Genomic DNA, 22,239 nt, shown 5'->3' with positions numbered 1-22,239 from the left:
TTTGGAACCCTCACAGCTTTAGTTTTAAGTTCATGTAATCCACCACTACACCATTGTATTGCAAATTCAGCAATTGACAATCACAAAGTCTGTTAACTACAATAATACTCAATTTGAATAAAGGATTTGAGTTTGAGTTGAATAACTGCGCTCGTGGAATATATATATTTTCTTTTCTTCTTCTTAACTAAGATAACCGGTGAGGAAAAGTTTGACTACAATACATTAATTATTCCTGATCTTATTATTCACAGAACCTTAACCTTAGCCCGCACTATATGCAGTTCGGTCTTAGCAAGCCTATATGTTTTGCGAAAGACTGGTGTCGAAGAAGTCAATTCACTTTTCATTTCGGATAAATTATTTGGTCCAAGATCTTTCGTGTCAGCCGCGAAACAATCTCCATATTCCAGAAGCAATTCATAGTCTACACTGATTCTGTCATGCTAATTCACCAATTTTGAATTCGGAGAATTCTGATTCACAACCTTGCGAGCTCGAAGGTATGCAACCATCTGTTCTAGTGCTAGGTCATATTATATTTATTTAAATACGTATTTCTCTATGAAGTAGAAAATTGTTTTTTGAAATGTTCTGCAGTCTGTTCTGGTAAAATCAGTTCAAAAAAATACCAAATAAGGTTCAAACTGAGATAGAAAATAAAATCTACAGCATCATGGTATCAGAATCAGAATCTAAAATTTTCAGACAATAGGTACACGTAATACACAGTTCATAAAACAGAATGTAACTAAACAGCATAATAAATAGCATGAGTCGAAGTTGAAAGCGATTAGTTTCAGTTTCATAAATATGTGTTTCGTGTCTGAGGCAGAATCAGATAAAATAAATGTACAAATGTTATATTTTGCAATGTCCTGACGGGGCTTCATGTTGTAATATTGTAATATTATATATTTTATAATGTAAAACATGAATGCAAATAAATAAAGAATAAATAAAATCAGCATCATTTATCAGCAATAAAAACAGAATTGGAATCAGAATCGGAATCTGAGGTGACAGAACAGGAGAGGGAAAAGATTAGAACCGGTTGGTATGAGGATTGGTTCCGGATAAAATCGGCATCAGATAAGAATCGATATCGGATCAGGATCGGTATCGCATCTGAATCAGTATCAGATCAGAATCGGTGTCGAAACTGTATCGGTATTGCATCATAGTCAGTATCAGATCTTAACGATATCTGATTGTATCCAGTATCGCATTTGTATCGATATCGCATCAGTATCGGTATCGGATAGGAATCAGTTTCAGATCAGATTTGGTATTGGATCAGGATTTGTATCGTGTCATAGTCAGCATCAGATCAGAACGATGTCGGATTATATCCAGTATCACATCAGTATCGGTATCGTATAGGAATCAGTATCAGATCAGAATCGGTATTGGATCAGGAGCGATATATTATCAAGAGTCAATATTAGATCAGAATGATATAGGATTAAATCCAGTATCGCATCAGTGTCGGTATCAGGTAGTTATCAGTATCAGAACAGAATCGGTATCGGATCTGGATCGGCATAGCATCAGAATTAGTCAGAATAGGTCGGAAGGATATCGGATAATATCCAGTATTGCATCAGAATTAGTATCACATTAGAATGATATCGGATAATATGCGGTATCATATCAGAATCAGTATCAGGTCAGAACGACATCGGATAACACTCGGTATTGCACCAGAATCAGTATCAGGTCAGAACGATATCGAGTAGGTAATATCCGGTATTGCATCAGAATCAGTATCAGGTCAGCACGATATCGGATAATAACCAGTATCGCATCAGAATCAGTATCAGGTCAGAACGATATCGGATAATATCCGGTATTGCATCAGAATCAGTATCAGGTCAGAACGATATCGGATAATATCCTGTATTGCATCAGAATCAGTTTCAGGTCAGAACGATATCAGATAATATCCGGTATTGCACCAGAATCAGCATCAGGTCAGAACGATATCGGATAATATCCGGTATTGCATCAGAATCAGTATCAGGTCAGCAGGATATCGGATAATGACCAGTATCGCATCAGAATCAGTATCAGGTCAGAACGATATCGGATAATATCCGGTATTGCATCAGAAATCAGAATCAGTACCAGGTCAGAACGATATCGGATAATAACCAGTATCGCATCAGAATCAGTATCAGGTCAGAACGATATCGGATAATATCCGGTATTGCATCAGAATCAGTATCAGGTCAGCAGGATATCGGATAATGACCAGTATCGCATCAGAATCAGTATCAGGTCAGAACGATATCGGATAATATCCAGTATCGCATCAGAATCAGTATCAGGTCAGAACGATATCGAATAATATCTGGTATCACATCAGAATCAGTATCAGATCAGAGTGATACCTGATAAGATCCGGTATCGCATCAGTATCGGTATCGGATCAGCATCCGAATTCCGAACAGAATTTCAGATTAGTCAGAATCAGAACAGACAGATAATTCAGATACAGAAAACAGAAGCTCAAGGCCAACAGACAGATTAAATGAAATAAAAAAATTACGCACCTTAGTTTTCTCGGCCCGAAAAGGACTCAACTCGTCACCCTCGACCCCTGCTGTCTTGTCTTCACCAGTTTACATGGTACAGCACGTGTAATTAATTCGCCTTTCTGCCATAATACATCCTATTGTCCATGTTAATAAACTCTGAGGTCGCCAGTTGTTCCAGTTCATAAAGTTGCCGGTACAGCAAAATACTTGACAAGATTTAAAACTTTAGTGTCGTACACACACCATCATTATTTGTATTTCAGAATTCCCTTTGAAATAATTACAGATTGACCTAAAGTATGTTCACATCAGCTGGAGGCCTTAAGTGTGTCACTACGGCTGCAGTGTCATATCTGTTAATCTGTCGATTAAACTGTTTTGACCCATGGCTGGTACAGAATCACCGGCAAATTCCTTTTAACATTGTATCTGCCGTTATCTATTTCTTGTAAATCTAGTAATAAACCCTTCTTTCTAGCATCTAACTATTTGAACATATCAGCGTATTTAGAACTTCTAGGAAACACCTTCACACACAAAGACTTTCATTTCTTCGAGTAAAATCACTCAACTAAACGATTAAACCATAACGGTGATTGGTCCGCCAAGGGAGTTTGTATTATCACTATTTTTCGTAGTCTTTCCATTTAATGAATTGTATCCAGCCAGTTTTCCGCGTTCTATTCACGTTACATTATTGTCAGGATCAAACGTAGGTAGTCTAGAAAAACTTCTCAATTATTTTCTTCACTTTCTTTTTTATCCGTTGATCACTTCATTTTTGGGTCCTATTTACATAATACCACTTCTGAATATTAAATCACACACTGTATTACAGGAGAATCTCTGTATTTACAATAATTAATTGTGTCACACTCTGTACTAATACAAATCATTACAATAATTTCTTAACGGAATAAACAAACTGTCACGTGCGCTCGATCAGACTGACGTCCCACACGCCAGCGCGCCCCCCCTCGCCCAAGCTCGGCTACCGCCGACAACGGCCGAAGCGCCATCGGTACCGTCGTAGCGACGCGGCGCGTCACAACTATTATATGGTTATCACGTTAGTAACATTAGCTTTGCTTTATGTTATGTTAAAATAAAACAAAATCAATTTCCTATCAAAAAGTTTCAGAAATTTAAAGTACTTACTTTACTACGATTAAATTACTTGGCCTGGCGCACTGGCGTGCGTCTCGATAGACGAAAACAAATTGTTAATTCCTTCGTCAGCGTAGAGGACAGTAAAAAACAGAAATGAAATTCCACTCTTGAAAAGGCAGACATTAACAAATAAGTGAATGACCGACGTAACCAAGACGAACGTAAAATACTTTATCAAAATTGAAATAATGAACTGTAACCGTAGTATAAGATTTTACGTCTCACCAAACGTTGCTAGAATTCGAGAGTCGAAACACAATAGGTAACATCAAAGTAAAATGGACCTGAAGAGCCATGAATTGAAGTCAAATATTCAATGCCACTGATTTTAATTTCGCAATGTTTCCGCTTGGAGCGCTGGCTGGCTGGTGTAGACAAATTTGAGTTTTAAAACAAGGCTATTAAGATCCAATTTACGCGGAAGTATTTCGACTCTCGAATTCTAGCAAGGTTTGGTGAGACGTAAAATCTTATACTACGGGTACAGAGGCCTACATCGAATTTTTGGTGTTTTTTATAAATGTAAAAAATTCTTGCGTGAAAGTTTCTGACAAAGTAACATAAGCGTGTAGCATCCGCTAGTTTCTAATAAACATAATTAAGATTGTTTTTGATTGCCAGATATAAAAACTTAATTGGTCATGTTTTTTTTCCTTGTACTAATTTAGCTACATAAATAATAAATATGTTTCTTATAAAAACGCTATAATTACATATTAAAACATAACGCACACCTACAAGGTATCGTGGAGCAGACACAGCGTTTTTATTGATGACAACTTAAACTCTCAGAGTGCATCATTTACATATTCGCGTGAGGGCACAAATGGTGTTTCCGGTCTCATCTCACAATTATACAGCAGCGAGATTATGAGCGAGCATGTCGATAAACATTAATGGCAAGTAGCGCAACGCGCAACGATGCCAAATATGTAAATGCGTGATTAAAAAATCGGTATAACAGTTAAAATTGAAATTGGAGCCCGGCACTCTTATTCGCTGTTGCTATACCAAAGTAAATACAGTTGAATTTAAATTGCTATCGGAAAAGACGCCACGCTTCAGGTCTACTTCACTCTACGTGTGTGCGTTGTGCCTATAAGTTTTATCCTAAACTAGATGATGCCCGCGACTTCGTCCGCGTGGAATTAGGGTTTTAAAAATCCCGTGGTAACTCTTTAATTTTCCGGAATAAAAAGTAGCCTATGTCCTTCCCCGGGATGTGTACCAAATTTCATCAAAATCGGTTGAACTGTTGGGCCGTGAAAAGCTAGCAGACAGACAGACACACTTTCGCTTTTATAATATTAGTATGGATTAATGACTGAGCATAAAATGACCTACAAATTAACGGGTGGGTTTCTCCATGTTTCATGTAGGTATGGCAGAGATACAATTTCTTGAGAAACCGAGGCGCAACGTAATAAAGAAGTACATAATTGCTGTCGCATTTTTTTACGTCAAACATGAATATAAAACCCTGATCAGGTATAGTGCATGACGGTAGAAGCTCAGCAGAGCACTGGAATCTGACTTTAATTCAATCTAGCGCTTAAGGGCGGTTGCACACTCATCCGATCCAAATATGCGTTCCGAAAATACGTCTGAAATAGTCATAGAACTATTTTTATTGTATAGCTTACGCTCTATATTCGACTTCCGTCATCCGATATATCCCCGTCATCCGTGAGAATATCTTGGATGTGCCCCGGATTCAAATCGGACTGAATTGGATAAGAGTTTTCCATATTCGTATTTTTACGGATTTGGACCGGACGAGTGCGTGATCGCTCTAAATCTTGCAGTTAGTATATTGAATGTATCCTTGAGGAAAACGTCGTAATTTCTACATCACCATTCTAAATGACAGATTTACGCACAAATAACAAAGTCATAATTAAGTGATTCGTGAACGTCGTACAAGCTTTCGCGGCAGCTGCAGCTTCTAGAATGATTTGTGATCTAAGAAAACATTTATACTTATACGTCCACGTACCTAAAGTTCCTACCCAAATTTCACCTTGTTTTATTTCATTATTTTAATTAACTGACTTTAATATCAGAGTAATAGCATAAGCTGTGATAGCCTAGTGGTTAGGACGTCCGCCTTCTAATCGGAGGTCGGGGGTTCGATCCCGGGCACGCACCTCTAACTTTTCGGAGTTATGTGCGTTTTAAGTAATTAAATATCACTTGCTTTAACGGTGAAGGGAAACATCGTGAGGAAACCTCATGCAGGTTTCCTCACGACGAACTAAGAGTTCTCCATAATGTTCTCAAAGGTGTGTGAAGTCTACCAATCCGCACATGGCCAGCGTGGTAGACTATGGCCAAAAACCCTTTTCACTCTGAGAGGAGACCCGCGCTCTGTAGTGAGCCGGCGATGGGTTGATCATGATGATGATGATGAATATCAGAGTACAGTCACGTACACGTTTCTCAGTTGAGTTTTTGTATATGCTTTTAGGATGGTTATAGCATATTTTTTTTAATTCTATCAAATGTGGGCTGACCATTTTCCTGATTCAAATACTTAAGCCTAAAAATAGGTAAAAGGAAGACTTTCTTGAAGAAACACATGAAAATTATGGATAAGTCTTGTAGAACATAAAAGAATCTAAAAGAAGTCCACGCCAGCACAATATGAGCATAAGCCTGTATTAACCCGCAAAATAGAAATGAAATTTTAAAAAACCGGCCAAGTGCGAGTCAGACTCGCGCACCAAGGGTTCCGTACTAAAGTCGTATTTTTTCGACATTTTGCACGATAAATCAAAAACTTTTATGTTCATGAACACATTTTACATTTTTTCTTGTGATGTAGCCACAAATACACGGTTTTCGGATTTATTACTATATTTTGACTATAAGACCTACCTACCTGCGAAATTTCATGATTCTAGGTCAACGGGAAGTACCCTATAGGTTTCCTTGACAGACACGACAGACAGACGTCTGTCTGTCTGTCGTGTCTGTCAAGGACGGACAGACGGACAGATGGACAGACAGATAATAAAGTAGCAGGCTATATGGGTTCCTTTTACCTTTTGAGGTACGGAACCCTAAAAATATAAAATAACGCGACCAACGTCACGGAAAAAATACTTATTAGCTGAAATGAATTCCTTGACCATAAAAATTGTAAATTAGATTTCAAAGTTACAGAAGTTTAGCCGGTTTTCAAAGTTAACGGCAGCCATCTTGAAAATAATATACTTCAAGCCCTATGTTGGTAAGTAAACTTTTTGTGTCGCTGAATACACCTAATATTAAAAGCCAAAAACCGGCTATATCCGAGATATGTATGTATGTATGTATGTATATACTTTTATTGCACCACAGAAACAAAAATGACAGGATACAAAAAGAAATCCGCCTTTTTGTACCTACTTCTTATGTAGGTACAAAAAGGCGGTCTTATCGCTAAATAGCGATCTGTTCCAGACAACCTTAACGCTAGGGAGAAAACGAACAAATGGACAATGGGATAGATAGTTTATAGATCCGAGTTTGTTTTATCTCATGATAATATATTGACCCGTCTATAATAAGATCAGGTGAAAACTACCTACCTACTTTATCCGGCTTAGACGAATATTTCCAAGGTTGGAGGCAATCAGGTTTTACGAGCCGTTCTCGCGTTGAAAGTTTTCAAACTGACGCCGTAGCACTTTATATATTTTTTTCTTCTGATCAAGTAACCCATTTTGATCAAACTAAAAAAAAATAAGAAAAATTTGGAAAACCTCAGTGGAAACCGCAGTGGAAAGGCTACTTTTTTATTATACTTTATAATATTATGACTAGCTTATGCTAGCGACTTCGTCCGCGTAGACTACATAAATTGCAAACTCACTACTCATGAAGAAAAAAACGGCCAAGTTCGAGTCAGGCTCGCGCAATGAGGGTTCCGTACTACAGTCGTATTTTTCGACATTTTGCACGATAATTCAAAAACTATGAATCATAAAAATAAATAAAAATCTGTTTTATAATGTACAGGTGAAGACCTTTCATATGATACCCCACTTAATATACTCACTTCGAAAGTTGAAAATACTAATTATTAGTTCATGACCACAATTTTTTTTTGTGTGATCTAACCCTAAATTCACAGTTTTCAGATTTTTCCCCAAATGTCAGCTATAAGGTCTACCTACCTGCCAAATTTCATGATTCTAGGTCAACGGGAAGTACCCTGTAGGTTTCTTGACAGACAGACGGACAGACAGACAGACAACAAAGTGATCCTATAAGGGTTAGGTTTTTCCTTTTGAGGTACGGAACCCTCAAAAAAAAGGCCAAGTGCGAGTCAGACTCGAGCACTGAGGGTTCCGTACTACAATCGTATTTAATCGACATTTTGCACGATAAATCAAAAACGATAATGCCTAAAAATTAATAAAAATCTACTAATAAATAAACCCCTATTTTACCCCCTTAAGGGTTGAACTTTCAAAATCCTTTCTTAGCTGACTTAAACCGTCATATTAATAGCTATCTGCATGCCAAATTTCAACCTGGTGCGTCCAGTAGCCAGTCAGTCTGTCAGCTTTTCCTTTTTTATACAGGTATAATATACTATACGTATAAAAGATAAATATAAGAAGATTGCTAGCCAGATAATAATACAGGATATTTTAGCGCATAATTTACTCCAGTCACCGGATATTCCGCGTTTGGACATCCGACTCCAACATTTTATGTTTACGAATTATGTTGTTGGAATAATTTTTGGAACCCAGTGAATTTCAAAGTTTGTTGGGTTAATCCCTACGTAGTAGGTAGTAAGTATTCTAATTAATTCCTACAATTAGGAATGAATAATCTCCTCCTTTTGAATAGAATAGAATAGAATAAAAAGGTTTTTACGGGAAGAAACTTCATATTACTTAAGTTCTGTTGAATCGTCAATGAATCTACCACTGGTCCGGAATGTCCTTCCTAATGAGAAAAAGCAACAAAACTCAGCAATTTGCTCTTTTTCAAAAATTCGTTTTGAAGTTGGCTCAATATCTTCAAGATAAAACCTCATTGGAGTATTATTATGCTAAATGAATGAATTTGAATTTATTTATGTGCGGTCAAATTACTTTTATCAAAACTTTATACGGCTCAGATAACAGTTGAGGCAACAAAAATCTCACTGTTGTATAACTATAAGTACCTAGAAACGCAACAGGTCGAAATGGCAATCGGGGAGGGAACGCCCCGCACACCCGCATAACCCCCGCGCTAACCCGGTGGGGGTGAGCGTGGGTGATGTGCGGATGTGCGGGGCGTCCCCCCAATACCCGATTGCTATCTCGACCTGTGACATACTATACCTACTTACTACGCACAGAGATTATAAATGTTAGGCATTACTTTTGTAAAAGTTTCTCAAACTATCTAATGTTTAATGTCTATTGTCACAAAAAAAATACAAAATCTTATTTAGATTTCGTGTTCTTTACTTATTTAGATAATTTCTCTTTGAACAAATTTAATCAGTTCTATATCCCCAAGTAGTTGTTGTATCCCCAAAACCGCAATTTTTCAAAGCGTTCTAAAAAAGTCAAAACGATGTTTTACGCTGTTCTCTTTTAAAAATACAATGATTGTGTCTTGGGTGCTTTAAAAAATGTATTTTTACCTTTTTTTTATTTTTAAATCGTACAAATAATTAAAATAGAAGTTGTTATTTTAAAACGTACCACTCTAATTTTGCGGCTTACCATAACTTACGTGCAAATCAGGTTTAAGTATAGAAAAAAAATCGACCAAGTGCGAGTCGGACTCGCGCACCGCGGGTTCCGTACTCGAGTATTTTTTTCGACATCTTGCACGATAAATCAAAAACTAATATGCATAAAAATAAATAAAATCTGTTTTAGAATCTACAGATAAAGCCCTTTTATATGATACCCCACTTGGTGTAGTCATCTCACTTTGAAAATTGAAAATGCCAATTAGTTGTTCATGATTTGTGTTTTAACCACAAATTAACCGACAGACGGACAGACAGGCAGACAACAAAGTGAACCCTAAAAATGTTATTATCTACATAACTAGGTATTAACTACTTACATTTGTATGTTTTCACTCAGCAATAAGAAATATTATATTAAAATATAAAAAAATTAAATATTAAAAATATAATTTTAAAAATTCACGCACTATATTTTCACATAAAATTAGTTTTCCATTTCAATACTATTTCAAAAGGAATTAAAAATACTTGGGCTAGAAAGATTCTCAGAGCAAGCTTTACAACATTATCGTAAAATTAATTCGCAGAAGGAGGACACAACGCATCTGCGCCGGCAGTCGACAATGACTGTCAAATGCTACACACAATTGCAGAGTACGGAATTACGTGGAGGTTCCTACTTAAAATTTTAGTACCCTTGATCGTTTAGGTGGTCATTAGACGAACAATCTTGGCCCTGTGACCTTGGCCACGGAATAACGCGAATTGACTGTAATAGAAATTATTTAGATAACATAGGTCGAGAGTTTTCAAGACATACTTTATATCATTTTTTAATTATAGAAAACAAAAAAAAAATGTTTCTACCGTTGTGCGTTATAGAATATGAAACCATTCAACTGATGCACCCCAAACCAGTTTCATAAGAAAGGCAATAATCCGAAGATAGATATGGATTTAGAGGATTTTTTATTAGCGTAATGGCATACGCCGGGTATCTGCTAGTATCAAATAATCTAATAATACCTATACATTTTTAAGCGTTTCTGTATGACTGGTAAATAACTGCTTTTAATTAAATTCATAGTTAGATAGACGTGAGAAAAACCCAAATACCAATTTTTAAAGTTGTTTTATAGAATATCTTACACCAGTATTAATTTAAAGACTATTCTTTTTTGCGTTATTTTGTTTCAATAAAATTAACATGTCGAAAGAAAATACTATATTAGGTACGGTTTCATTAGAGTGTGGTAATGCAGGCCCAAATAAGACAAGACTGTTGCTTCAGTGCGTGCTTTAATAATAATCCCTTAATTCTACCGTGCGTTACATTATAAGTGCTTGTATTGTGCAAGTGCCTTGGGTCACACATTACACCTCCCAGGGCACTTGAAAAAAAAATTAAAACTAAGTACAATTTTTTTTTCTAAACGATGAAAATACACAAAGTAAAACATAAAGTTAAAAAAATACACAGTAAAAAATAAAAAAAACAATTAAAGTCAAGTCCGGGTACAAGTCATTTTTAATTCATTTAATTGTGTTAAATGCTGGCCAGCTATTTAATAAGTCACATCATTTTTTCTATTTCTTCCTAGGTCTGTCATCATCCGAGTTCGTGTGCGCGCGCTATTATATTATTACCTACAAAAGTCATATTTGTATTAATTTCATCATATTATTATAAACATAATTATGGCATAACCTCTTTCATTCATATTATTATTATTTTATTCATAACCGCTTCGTTATGTAACTTTTTAATATTTTCATTTAATACTCATTTATACTCCTATGCACAATTACTCTCACGAAGACAACTACTGTACATCATGATCGAGATAAAAGGCGAGTATACATTCAGAAGCACAACAACTTATATAAAAAATAGTTGTATCGATTATTAACTATGCCATAATGTTCGGGTGATCAGTCCGTCCACCAATGATAAAGTTAAAATCGATAAACTTATTAACACTTTCCCATTCCTATTTCAAAGAAAAAATATATCTTGCCATGTGTTATCTAGTAACACAACCTATCTTCAATAGTTTTCATTCCATATCCTTTCACAAATATTTTATACCTTTACCAAATCCTTTCCAATTCCATAATACCATTCCCAAAATGCCATTATTTCATTCATCATATTATATTATTTTCATTACTTTTGTACCTTTTGCTCCAGTCTTTCACGCAGACGAACTAGCGTACAACATGATCAAGAGATGGGCCGGTAACTTACAATATTTATCATCCTCACATTTATATTAATACTTTGCAATCTCTTTCCAACTGCGTATGCATACCAAACCAAACCTTACATTCTCTTTAAATAAAACAAACCCTACGTCTTCTGCTAAAAAAAAATACATTCTCATCATTCAACTCCTAACCAAATCATTACACTCTTTCAATTCACTTCATATTCGAAACAAACCCCAACGTCTTCTGCAAAAAAAAATTAACCATTCTCATCATTCAAATTCCGGAAAAAATCATTAATTACATTCATTTAATACACCTCGCATCCATTATGCGGAAATTTTCTACGTAAAATCCATATGAACTCCTAAATCGTGTTCAAGTACTCATTAGCCTATAAAACGTCATATATTCTGCTACCATTCATCATCAACGATATTCAATACGTCACATATTTACATTTGCCAAAACTTTTTATATTATAAATCAAAATAAGAAGAAGTACTAAATAAAGTTGCTAAGTTATCAAATTAAACAAATCTGAAAACAATTAAGTTGCTTAGTTATCAATTAGATATAATATTTTATCATTGTCCGAGTACCTATTGTTCTCTAATTCAATAGCAATTATTGTATTGTGATACAAATCGCAAAGGTTCGTATCAGCGTTTCTTTTGTGTTTCATATGACCTGTTTACTTTGGTCATCGGCAAAAAGTTGCAACACAATGTTCTTGATACCTAATATCATACCTAAAGAATGATTTCTATGTTAAAAAATGCTTTTAATAAAATCTAAAATCCAAGTTATAAATCTATTCCGTAAACTTATCTGAACTTTTACTGCTTTAAAATAGTACTTTCCTACTAATAATTTTATAAAATAAATGAAAACTATTAACCACTATTAAGTTTAAAAGTTAGACAAACTGTAAATGAGAGTAAATTTAATAACTGAAATCTATAATTTCTAAAAATTGACTCGTAACGAAAATCACCGATTTTCGAAAATCTTTTCAAATAAATAATTACTTAATTGAACTCTAGAAATAAATTAATAACTATCGCAAATTCTTAAAGCATCGCTTTAAGTTAAAAGATACCTACCTAAAATCAATTAATTAATATTGAAAAAAAAATCCAAATTCAGAGTCAAAATTACATACCTAAATTACTGCTTACACTGGACCAAGATTTCATTACAGCATGTACTCAGATGGCCTTGTAATCCTATGTATTTTGTAAAAAAAAATTAAGCTGAAAAACACATTTTAATATAAAACCATGCGAAGTCACTGTGCGAAGTAAAGTCAACAGTCAGGTCAAATAATGCAGTCAATACAAGAAAAAAATAGTTGTGTTACAAAATAAATTAAGCAAATTTATATCTGGACACCGTTAAAAAAATTACAATTAGTGTTATGTCTAAAACACCTTAATTTTTACCAGTCTCTAATTTAAAATTTTCACTCATGTGTACGGTCCAAAACTTGTCTGCACATAAAAAAACACAATTTTAGAAAAACTTCGGAAAACACTTTACACTTTTTAATATCTTCTATGATTCCATATTTATAGTTATGACGCCCCATTTTTCGCCGCCTGTAAATATCAGGAATTATATAAAATTTTATTTAAGTGACGTATTATGACGAATTTTTTCTTCCTTCTTTTATTTATCATGTCCATATTTTTTCCATAGCCTGGTATTATTTATATTATTTATTCCATAGTTCTCATTCTCATACAGTGGACCATTTAAAAAAAACATTCAATTTTAAATTCTCCATTTTCAAATTTTTATATTTCTAATTTCGGTGCCCAGCCGGTGCACGCGCATGGTGGCGTCGCGCGCACACCGACTGGCAGGGTCGCCATGTGGTAATGCAGGCCCAAATAAGACAAGACTGTTGCTTCAGTGCGTGCTTTAATAATAATCCCTTAATTCTGCCGTGCGTTACATTATAAGTGCTTGTATTGTGCAAGTGCCTTGGGTCACACATTACAAGAGATTCATTTAAGATAAATAAATTGCTAATTTAATTGATAAAAGAATTTTATGTACTTGACTTTTGGTAAGTAAAACAGCAAAAGTAACTATATTTCAAAATTTCCCGAGTTCTGATATTTCTTGGAAAACCAAAAATATTCTCGTTTCCTGGGAACGGGAAAAGGTCGGGGAAAACGAAACCCTAGTTTATTCAGAAAACAATTTTCTCACTTGGCCGAGGTCTTGATACCTAGTTAATTAAAGGTCAAGTCTTGTTACTACTAAGTATTCCTCCATATTTACCTAATAGATATATTATTCATGCTATGGTAATAACTAATCTCAGTGTGTTTTATTAAAAGTCAAGCGAATCGGAGCGAAATTATATGATTCATAGGTACCTACCTACCAGGACCAGATGTGGTCTGACTTTTTGTTCCAATTTTGGTTGTCAAGTAGATTTTAGGAGCAGTTTAATTCGCCTTTATTTATACATTCATGATCGAGTCTTAGGTATCAATTTGGCAGATGATTAAAGTGACCCAAAATACCTAACAGTTCCAATTAAAATAAAAAATTGGTAACCCACTATGTTCGCCACACATAAATAGTTAAAGTAAAAGAATGAGTGAAAAGACGTGAGGCACGGGGGGAACGCTACCTTCTCAAACTAAAAGGTAGCTGTAGGTATCGTCACAGATTTTCAGATTTTGACACACCATTCTTACTCCCTTTATCACTAGTCATTAAATCTTCCGCAACTGGTTGCTATAGATCGCTTCAAAGCGGTTAGGCCGCCCTAGATCCTATTTTTATTTTATTTTTTAATAGATTTATTTTTTTGCTTATTCGCATTTCTCTTTAGGAGTACAATGAAGCATAATATTTCAGTCATTCATATCTTCCAAAAACTTTTCTACGGGTTCTCGGAACAATAGTAAGAAATGTATTTTATCATTTTTATTTAATGCGTTCGATTCATACAAGCGTTTAATTATACCTGTTATCAATTAAGTGATAACGAGGCTTGTCTCTCATATCAGATTAGTCCACTTGGAATAGAAAGCTTAACATTAATGTAACTACGGGATACTCTAAATATTGCTCTAAATAATTATTATGAGTGATTTCAGCACCTTGATGTACACTTTATGACGTTTCGAATAAACGTAAAAGAAAAATTGAGAAACAATTCAACTCAACTTCAAAACATATTTGAGATGATCGATAGCAGACAAAATTGCACATTATTTGTGACTTTGAGCAAACGTTTTCCATAGAAATACTAAATTTCTTTACAAGTACCTAATGTTTCCCGTCACATAATATATGATGTAGGTACAAGGTAGGTTCAATTCATCTGAATCGTAAAATACATATTATGTTGTGATATTTAATATCTTTTGAGTAGTTTTCTCATACCTACCTACATTGTGAACTACATTATACATATATTGTGACTTTTGCAAATTAAAACCTGACCCTGCCATGGACGCTGTGACAGAGTTATGACCATTCGGCTCAAAAACGAAGCAGTTAAGGAATTTTTAACTGTAAATAATTATTTTGAGAAGCAAGAGAAAAAGGGCATTTACATAGCTAGGTAGGTAATGCTAGTATTACCTAGTAGTAGGGGAATTGTATAGTGGGTACACAGAAAAAAAGATGAAGAATGTGATTTGGTACTCCTGCGAAGGCGATTCGGGTGTCATTTGAGCTTACGATGGCGGTGAATATATATTATTTAGTCAAAAATTGAAATAAGACTAATTTCCATAATTAAAAGCCCTACCTACAAGCAAAACGTAAAAATATTTTTATTTTCCTCAAAGAGCAACAGTCTTGATTAAATCTATCAGAAATTCAGACCGGAAATATACGATTTTTCATTAGTCCCTTAATATTTTTTCCACGAGCCGTTACTTTAGTAAACAAAATTAAATTAAGCCCACTCTTCACTTCCGCTGCGGTTTCCCGCGCACTGCGTGAATTAACAGTGTGCACGGTCTTCTGCCCTTGCATTTGCCCTTCGTAGCAATCCCCGGTGTCAGTTTCTTGTCTCTAATTTTATTCGTACGACGCATCCACACTGGCAGTAAGGGTGGCTTCAAATTTGCCACAAAGTCTGCGCGGAGGCAGCGCGGCTAACAGTAGCATCTAATATGCTATGTCGAGTGGTAATGGCTGATGCTTAATATAAAAAATGTAACGTCTCATGGAATAAAAAACTTAAGCTGCTGAATGTTATCGAGCAAAAATCATGCTAACGCACTCCAAACATAAATACCACAAGTTACATAATTTTTTTTTACAAAAAAAATAAAAACCGACTTTCATACCGAAAAAAAAAGAATTTAATTTATTACCGAATATATTATGTATACAAAAGTTAATATAGTTCCATAATAATACTTTTTGGTGCCGGTGCCAATTAGCTTTAGCTGCGCGAATCGTCTAGACTTCATATTTTTATAAGACTCCACAATGGCACCTCATTGGCACCGACCCCAACAAATATTTGACAACTAGTCAAATGAGTAACCTTTTATCAACGTCAAAACGCGCACTTAGTATGCTATATTCTATGAAATACTGGAATGTGACTTCACATCATAATGACGTACTTTTTGAGTTTCATCGATAATTTAAAATGGTTATTACACTTAAAACTAACAAAGGACGTGGATTTTACGTATTTTGGAACACCCTCTATTTAATAATCACTGAGAAATAATTTATTTCTGATGTAGTCAAATACCCAATTATTATTATAGACAACAAATATTCTATACTTTACTGTGCCACTATCCGCCAATTGCTAACAATAGTACAATACAAAACAGACCACCTTGTTAAATAGTTTCAAGTCTGCTATGTTTATATAACTGGTTAAATTTAGGATAGCACTACGTAATGATGCACACACTGCAACATTAAATTAACTGACCAATACTATGTCCGATAAATTTGAAATAACTAAACACATTATGTTGGGTTTATTAATCACGTAGACGAAATATAAATTTCTTATAATAGACGATGTGCAAAGCAAATTTTCTCGGCAATAAACACATTAAGTAATTGTTTTTTTAAAATATCGATAAAATTGTAGAAAATCGTTATTATTTAATTCAATACTAGCTGACCATAGCTACTTTGCTGGGGTGAAAGCTTGGCCAACATGCTAAATTGTATTGCAACTCAAATGCGTTCTATAGTTTCAGCGTGGCGCACAGATAGACAAAAATTAAAAAAAATGTTTTATACTCTATATTAAAGCTTCTTCAGATTAAGATTTTAAAAAAATGCTCAGAGAAATTGTCCTTACAGTCTTATTACGAGTCTAGATTTCAATTATATAAAACTAGCGCGTGCGATGTTCAAAACATGAAGCAAATAAACGATTCCGTTTTTTAACCTTTGCCATATTAGATGCAAACGAACTGTGTAGGTGTATCTGTGGAATTGTAGTAATTTACCAACCAAATTCAAGCGAAGTCATTAAAAATTAAACTTGATTGACTGGTTATAACCCACCGGAAAAAAGAATAAATCATATGCTTACATTTTTTAATTAAATAATTCATCGTATTGATATCTCAATAAATATTTTATTTCATGAATATTTATGAGGTGTTAGCTAATAATTAGTACTTAATCATCATAAAATGCTTACGTATAAAAATTACGGCTTGAGGTCATATTATTATGTCATGTGTTACACTCACTGACCTCTACAAGTACGTTGGACCTGCGACTATCGGCCTGTTTTCGAAGCGACTTGATTTTCACCATTTAAGCGTTGATAGCAGTTATAGTGAACGTCATGTGAGCGTACTCGGAACTATAGTATGCGGCAGAAAATAATATACATCGATCTTTAGAATGATATTTTGGCTTTTTAGACCTTTGTCTCTGTCACTCATACCTATGTGACATTTTGTTGGTCTCAACGACAGAGACACAGAGCTCTACGAATCCGCTATCTCTTTCTGAAGGTCGATGCTCATTATTTTCTGCCGCGTACTGTACATGTTAATGATGAGACATCTGTCAACATTTATTGTGAACACGAGGACCATTTAATCCCGGTACGTTCGGTGAGCTGCTTCGAATCGGCACAAGAAATACTGTCATTTTGTATGCCACACCTTGTACTCTTCCAGCGTACTTGTTTAAAGTCCATTTCAGAGGTCGCACTATTTAGCTCAGTCGCATCTTGATTAATATGTGCGCGTTTCACCACTGTATTAAGGAAGTTCCATTGTCTAATACACAAAAAAAGTTGATGTATTAATGTCCTCGGAGACTACATGCCTTTACATACATTACGGATTTAGCCGCTGGCTTTACAAAGTTGGCAATCTAACGGGCTTTATCAGGCGAATAATTCATCAAGCCCTACTAATAGACTAGTAGCTGGCTTCCCGTTTGATTTGTTGACATAAAGTACTCGTGTCTAACTAATAATAATTGATGATACATAATTGCGAAGGGACGCCTTCTAAACTAGAATCTTCTAATTTATTGTTTGATTGGATCAATTTACGTAATTCTTTACTCGGACACATTGCCTGTGTTCGCTACTTTGTTTGCTGTACCTATTATTGCTTTATAAGCATCTAGTTAAACTATTTCTTTTTCTTTCTAGAACTTTAAGTCGGTTTCCAAGTAGAAGTAAAAGCTATGAGTCTTTACGTGAATACGCATTTATATTACAAAGCTGTGATTGAAATAGGTAACTCAAGTCGAGTCGCAGGGAGTCGCTAGATTAAGGCGGTGCAAGACTGTGGCGTGTAGATGTTCCTACAAGAGACTTCCAACAGTGGACGTCTATCGGTTGATGGTGATGATGACATGATGACCGCGTAAATCAAGTGGAGACTTTTTAATGACACATTTTAATGTCTATAAAGTCTTGACACCTTCTTAAAATGAATGAAATAATAATAATAATATGCACGGCAAACTTTACATGACATAAATATTGAGCTTAACATTTTTGCGAAATTATTTTCCGTACCTCGGAACTTTTATATTGATTATTTTTCTATATTTTATTCATATTCTGAGAGAATATAGCAAGTCAAATGTAAATAAATTTTTCCATTCTTCAAAAATAGTTATGAACTTGCTTCCATACCATTGAAGCTGCTCACTTAAAACTTTAAGTAAGTGAATTGTAATTTTGTAATTTTTTTAAGTATATGTACTTTATGTTACGCTTACAAACAAATCTTTTAGCCGGTGTAACTGTGAAAATACTTTCACTTTTCACGGAATAAACCACAAATACAAATATTGGTTTCTAGAATGATTTATAAAATTTCATTTTCGTTAAATTCAAATGAGAACCAAACATAATTATTAATTTGTATGGAAAGGGCTGGAAAACACTAAATAAAATATTCAATTTAATTCACTCTTTGTATAACCGGAAGGCGCAGCTTGGAAACCTCCCACTAGGTGGACGGATGACATCAGACGAGTCGCATGGAGACCCTGGATTCAGGCAGCGCAAGACCTCGGCGTGTAGAAGAGACCTATGTCCAGCAGTGGACGTCTATTGGCTGATGATGATGATGATCTACTGTACAACCTTTGCTTTTATACAAGAGTAGTTCTGAATGGGAAATAATAGATAGTGTATCTATCTATTGTTGTTTATAGATTGTGTGTTGTAATAAATGGTAAAATAAGACTTTGATTTTTGAGAGGTAATTAGAGTTTTAATTAAAAAGGGTGAAGTACAGTACATTTTATGTGTAAGCATTTTATGTATTACCACTGAAAATAATTAATTTAATATAAACACACTTTATGTAGTAGATAAATAATATATTCTCTTTATTCCTACTATTTTACACCAATGGTTTTACGAAAGAGTACAAATATTAACCCATAAATCAAATGCCATTTTATTATATCACATCATCACTATAAGAAAAGAAAGAAAGAACCAAGAAGTTTGACACCAAAGCGCTCAGTACTTACCATTTCAACACTAAAGATTATTTTCACTGTACCTACGTAGTTTTTCCATTTTGGATGTAATTTACGATTTATAAAATTTAAAAACTTTCCAACTTCTCGCAATCGCAAACTTTGCACCTGGCAATTTACGCTGCAAGTCCCCGGTTTGCCGGTTGACTTAGCTAACTGAAAATTTGTTTAAAACTTGATGATTTGCTTCGCCCGCGAGGATTTGAGTTTCTCAAAAATCCTATGGGGCTCTTTAATTTTCCGGGACAAAAGGTATCTATCTTACGTCCGTCCCCAGGATGTCAGCTATCCTGGTATCAATTTTCGTCAAAATCGATCGGAATTTTTTGATTTTCTGGGATGAGAAGTGATGTATGTCTCTGTATTTTGGATGTAAAATTAATTCTATACAAAGTAGATGATGCTTCATGCTTGTAAGTTTGTCCCTGTGACTTTAGATTTTTAAAAATCCTTTGGGAACTCCTTATTTTTCTGGGACCAAAAGTAGCCTATGTCCATCTCAGGGATTCAAGCTATCTCTGTATGAAATTTCGTCAAAATCTGTTAAGCGTATGAGCCGTGAAATGCGTGCAGCCAGACAGACAGACACACTTTTCCATATTTATATTTTTAGTGTGGATATTATGAAAACGTGAAAGTGTATAAATCTTTTCAGATGCTGAAATAATATCGTTATTTCGAACCTTACCTAAGTATTACCTATCCCTTGCTAGAAATTCATAGAATGCTTACTTGGATTTCACAGACCATGGTCTTGTGCCACTTGGGTCTAGCATTCTATTATTTATCTAGCATACTATTAGATATTAGTCATTTAAAATGGCTAATATTCTTTAAAAAGAAAACTTGTAAGTCGTAACTGACTTCGTTAAATACTTCGCTATTGTTCGGACTTGTCTATTGGTTCTTAGAATAGTGCCCTGCTCATTGACATTTCTTCATGAACTACGTCTGTTACTCAACCCACTTGCACTTTTCTTTACTTTTGATTCGTTTATTGAAACCTTCAATTATGATATTATGTAAGTATCTACGCCTACTGAAAATCAGCGATGACTCTCTTGATACATTTCTTGATTGGTTTCTTGTCTGATAGGCCCGGAATCCTAACTCAAGCCATAGAAAGCCAAGAGAAGTCATTGAGCAACGAGGCCTATATTATAAATTCAACTCGACCGACGTAAAAGTGCATCTTTCGGTCGTGGTAGCACTGTTGGTTCGCCAACCAAGTCCAAGTGAATATCTCACTAACCAGTACCGTTAAGATTATAGGTATACTCGTTGAAATGATGCTTTCTAGTATTTCTACTTTAAAATGATACTTTCTAGTATTTCTGCACAGATCAACCTCTGAGCTTGATATCATATTGCATCTCGAAGACGTTTTAAGGGTTCCGTACCTCAAAAGGAATAACGTAACCCAGGATCACTTTGTTGGCTGTCTGTCTGTCAAGAAACCTATAGGGTACTTCCTGTTGACCTCGAATCTGAAAATTTTGGCAGGTAGGTAGGTCTTATAGCATACGTAAGTGGAAAAGTCCGAAAACATGAACTTTTGGTTACATCACAAAAAAACATGTGTGAAACAAACACAAACATGTGTGTGTGTTGAAAATACTAATTATTCATGAACAAATAATTAGTATTTTCAACTTTCAAAGTAAGATTAATATACCATGTGGGGTATCTTATAAAAGGACTTTACCTGTCTGTACATTTTAAAACAGATTTTTATTTATTTTTATGCATTGTAGTTTTTGATTTATTGTGCAAAATGTCGAAAAAATACGACTGTAGTACGGAACCCTCATTGCGCGAGCCTGACTCGCACTTGGCCGGTTTTTATAATAGTTATCAACTGTTGTAATGTCCGCGATTTATCCGCGCTTGGCCGGTTTTTTTTAATGAACACAGGAATATCTCCATCTAGTGGTCCCGCGAAAAACTCTATGCAAATGACGCGGGAAACAGCCAGTTTAAAATAAAAACAAAACAATCAAAACGATTAGAATACTGTCATTATAAATAAAATTCCGTTCCACTAATTCCCCAAATATACCTAGAAACATACAAAACGGTAATGGAGCAAAAAAGATGTTTTGCTAAATGCATGAGTTTAGATATTCAAGGTGACTGTTTTATTTACTGTCCCTGTTGTACCTATTCGTATGTGATCTAATGCGTGATAACCATTGCCGAATAAAGATCGAATCACTTTGCGGATGTTAAATCTAGAGATATTCAGATTATACCAAGGTGAATTTGTATCCGGGCTCAATGACAAAACCGGATTAAATCAATTGGGTTGATAAATCAATGTGCAGCCCAAATACAGTTAATGCGATAAATTATGTGACGCTGTGTGGTGTATTTCGCGTTGGCAAAGCGTAGCAAATGAGACGCAAAGAAGTCTTGAATGCAATATAATTTTAAAGGCTTGCTGCATACGATAAAGTACAATTTATTATATAAAATATAAATAGGCACAAAAAACAATTTGAAATATCTTAATAATTAAACATTTAAGTAATATTATGTTATAGTATAATATTACCATGTGAAATATGGTAACATTTAATATAACGTAGTTAAAAATAAAAAGTTAAAATATTAAAATTAAATTATTCGAATAGGTTA

The 22,239-nt window shown here is 34.7% G+C and overlaps 1 protein-coding gene across 5 annotated transcripts in view; it reads right to left on the bottom strand.

The window, feature by feature from the left end:
• CrzR (corazonin receptor) overlaps nucleotides 1-22,239 on the bottom strand; it is a 65,604-nt gene that overhangs the window by 30,648 nt on the left and 12,717 nt on the right. Inside the window, exon 1 of one of the 5 annotated variants that reach the window (XM_069504303.1) lies at nucleotides 9,780-10,016. The exons of 2 other annotated variants lie outside the window; for them this stretch is intronic. The gene's annotated coding sequence lies outside the window, so the exon portion shown is untranslated. Of the gene's footprint in view, nucleotides 1-2,555; nucleotides 3,415-7,282; nucleotides 7,404-9,779; nucleotides 10,017-22,239 lie in introns of those variants that run through there. 2 more of the 5 variants (XM_069504306.1, XM_069504304.1) reach the window with 2 other exon arrangements.

The sequence above is a fragment of the Maniola hyperantus genome, chromosome 17 (assembly GCF_902806685.2).
Source record: "Maniola hyperantus chromosome 17, iAphHyp1.2, whole genome shotgun sequence".
Taxonomy (NCBI): domain Eukaryota; kingdom Metazoa; phylum Arthropoda; class Insecta; order Lepidoptera; family Nymphalidae; genus Maniola; species Maniola hyperantus.
The sequence above is the reverse complement of the archived record's forward strand: the minus strand, read 5'-3'. Positions and strand labels throughout refer to the sequence as shown.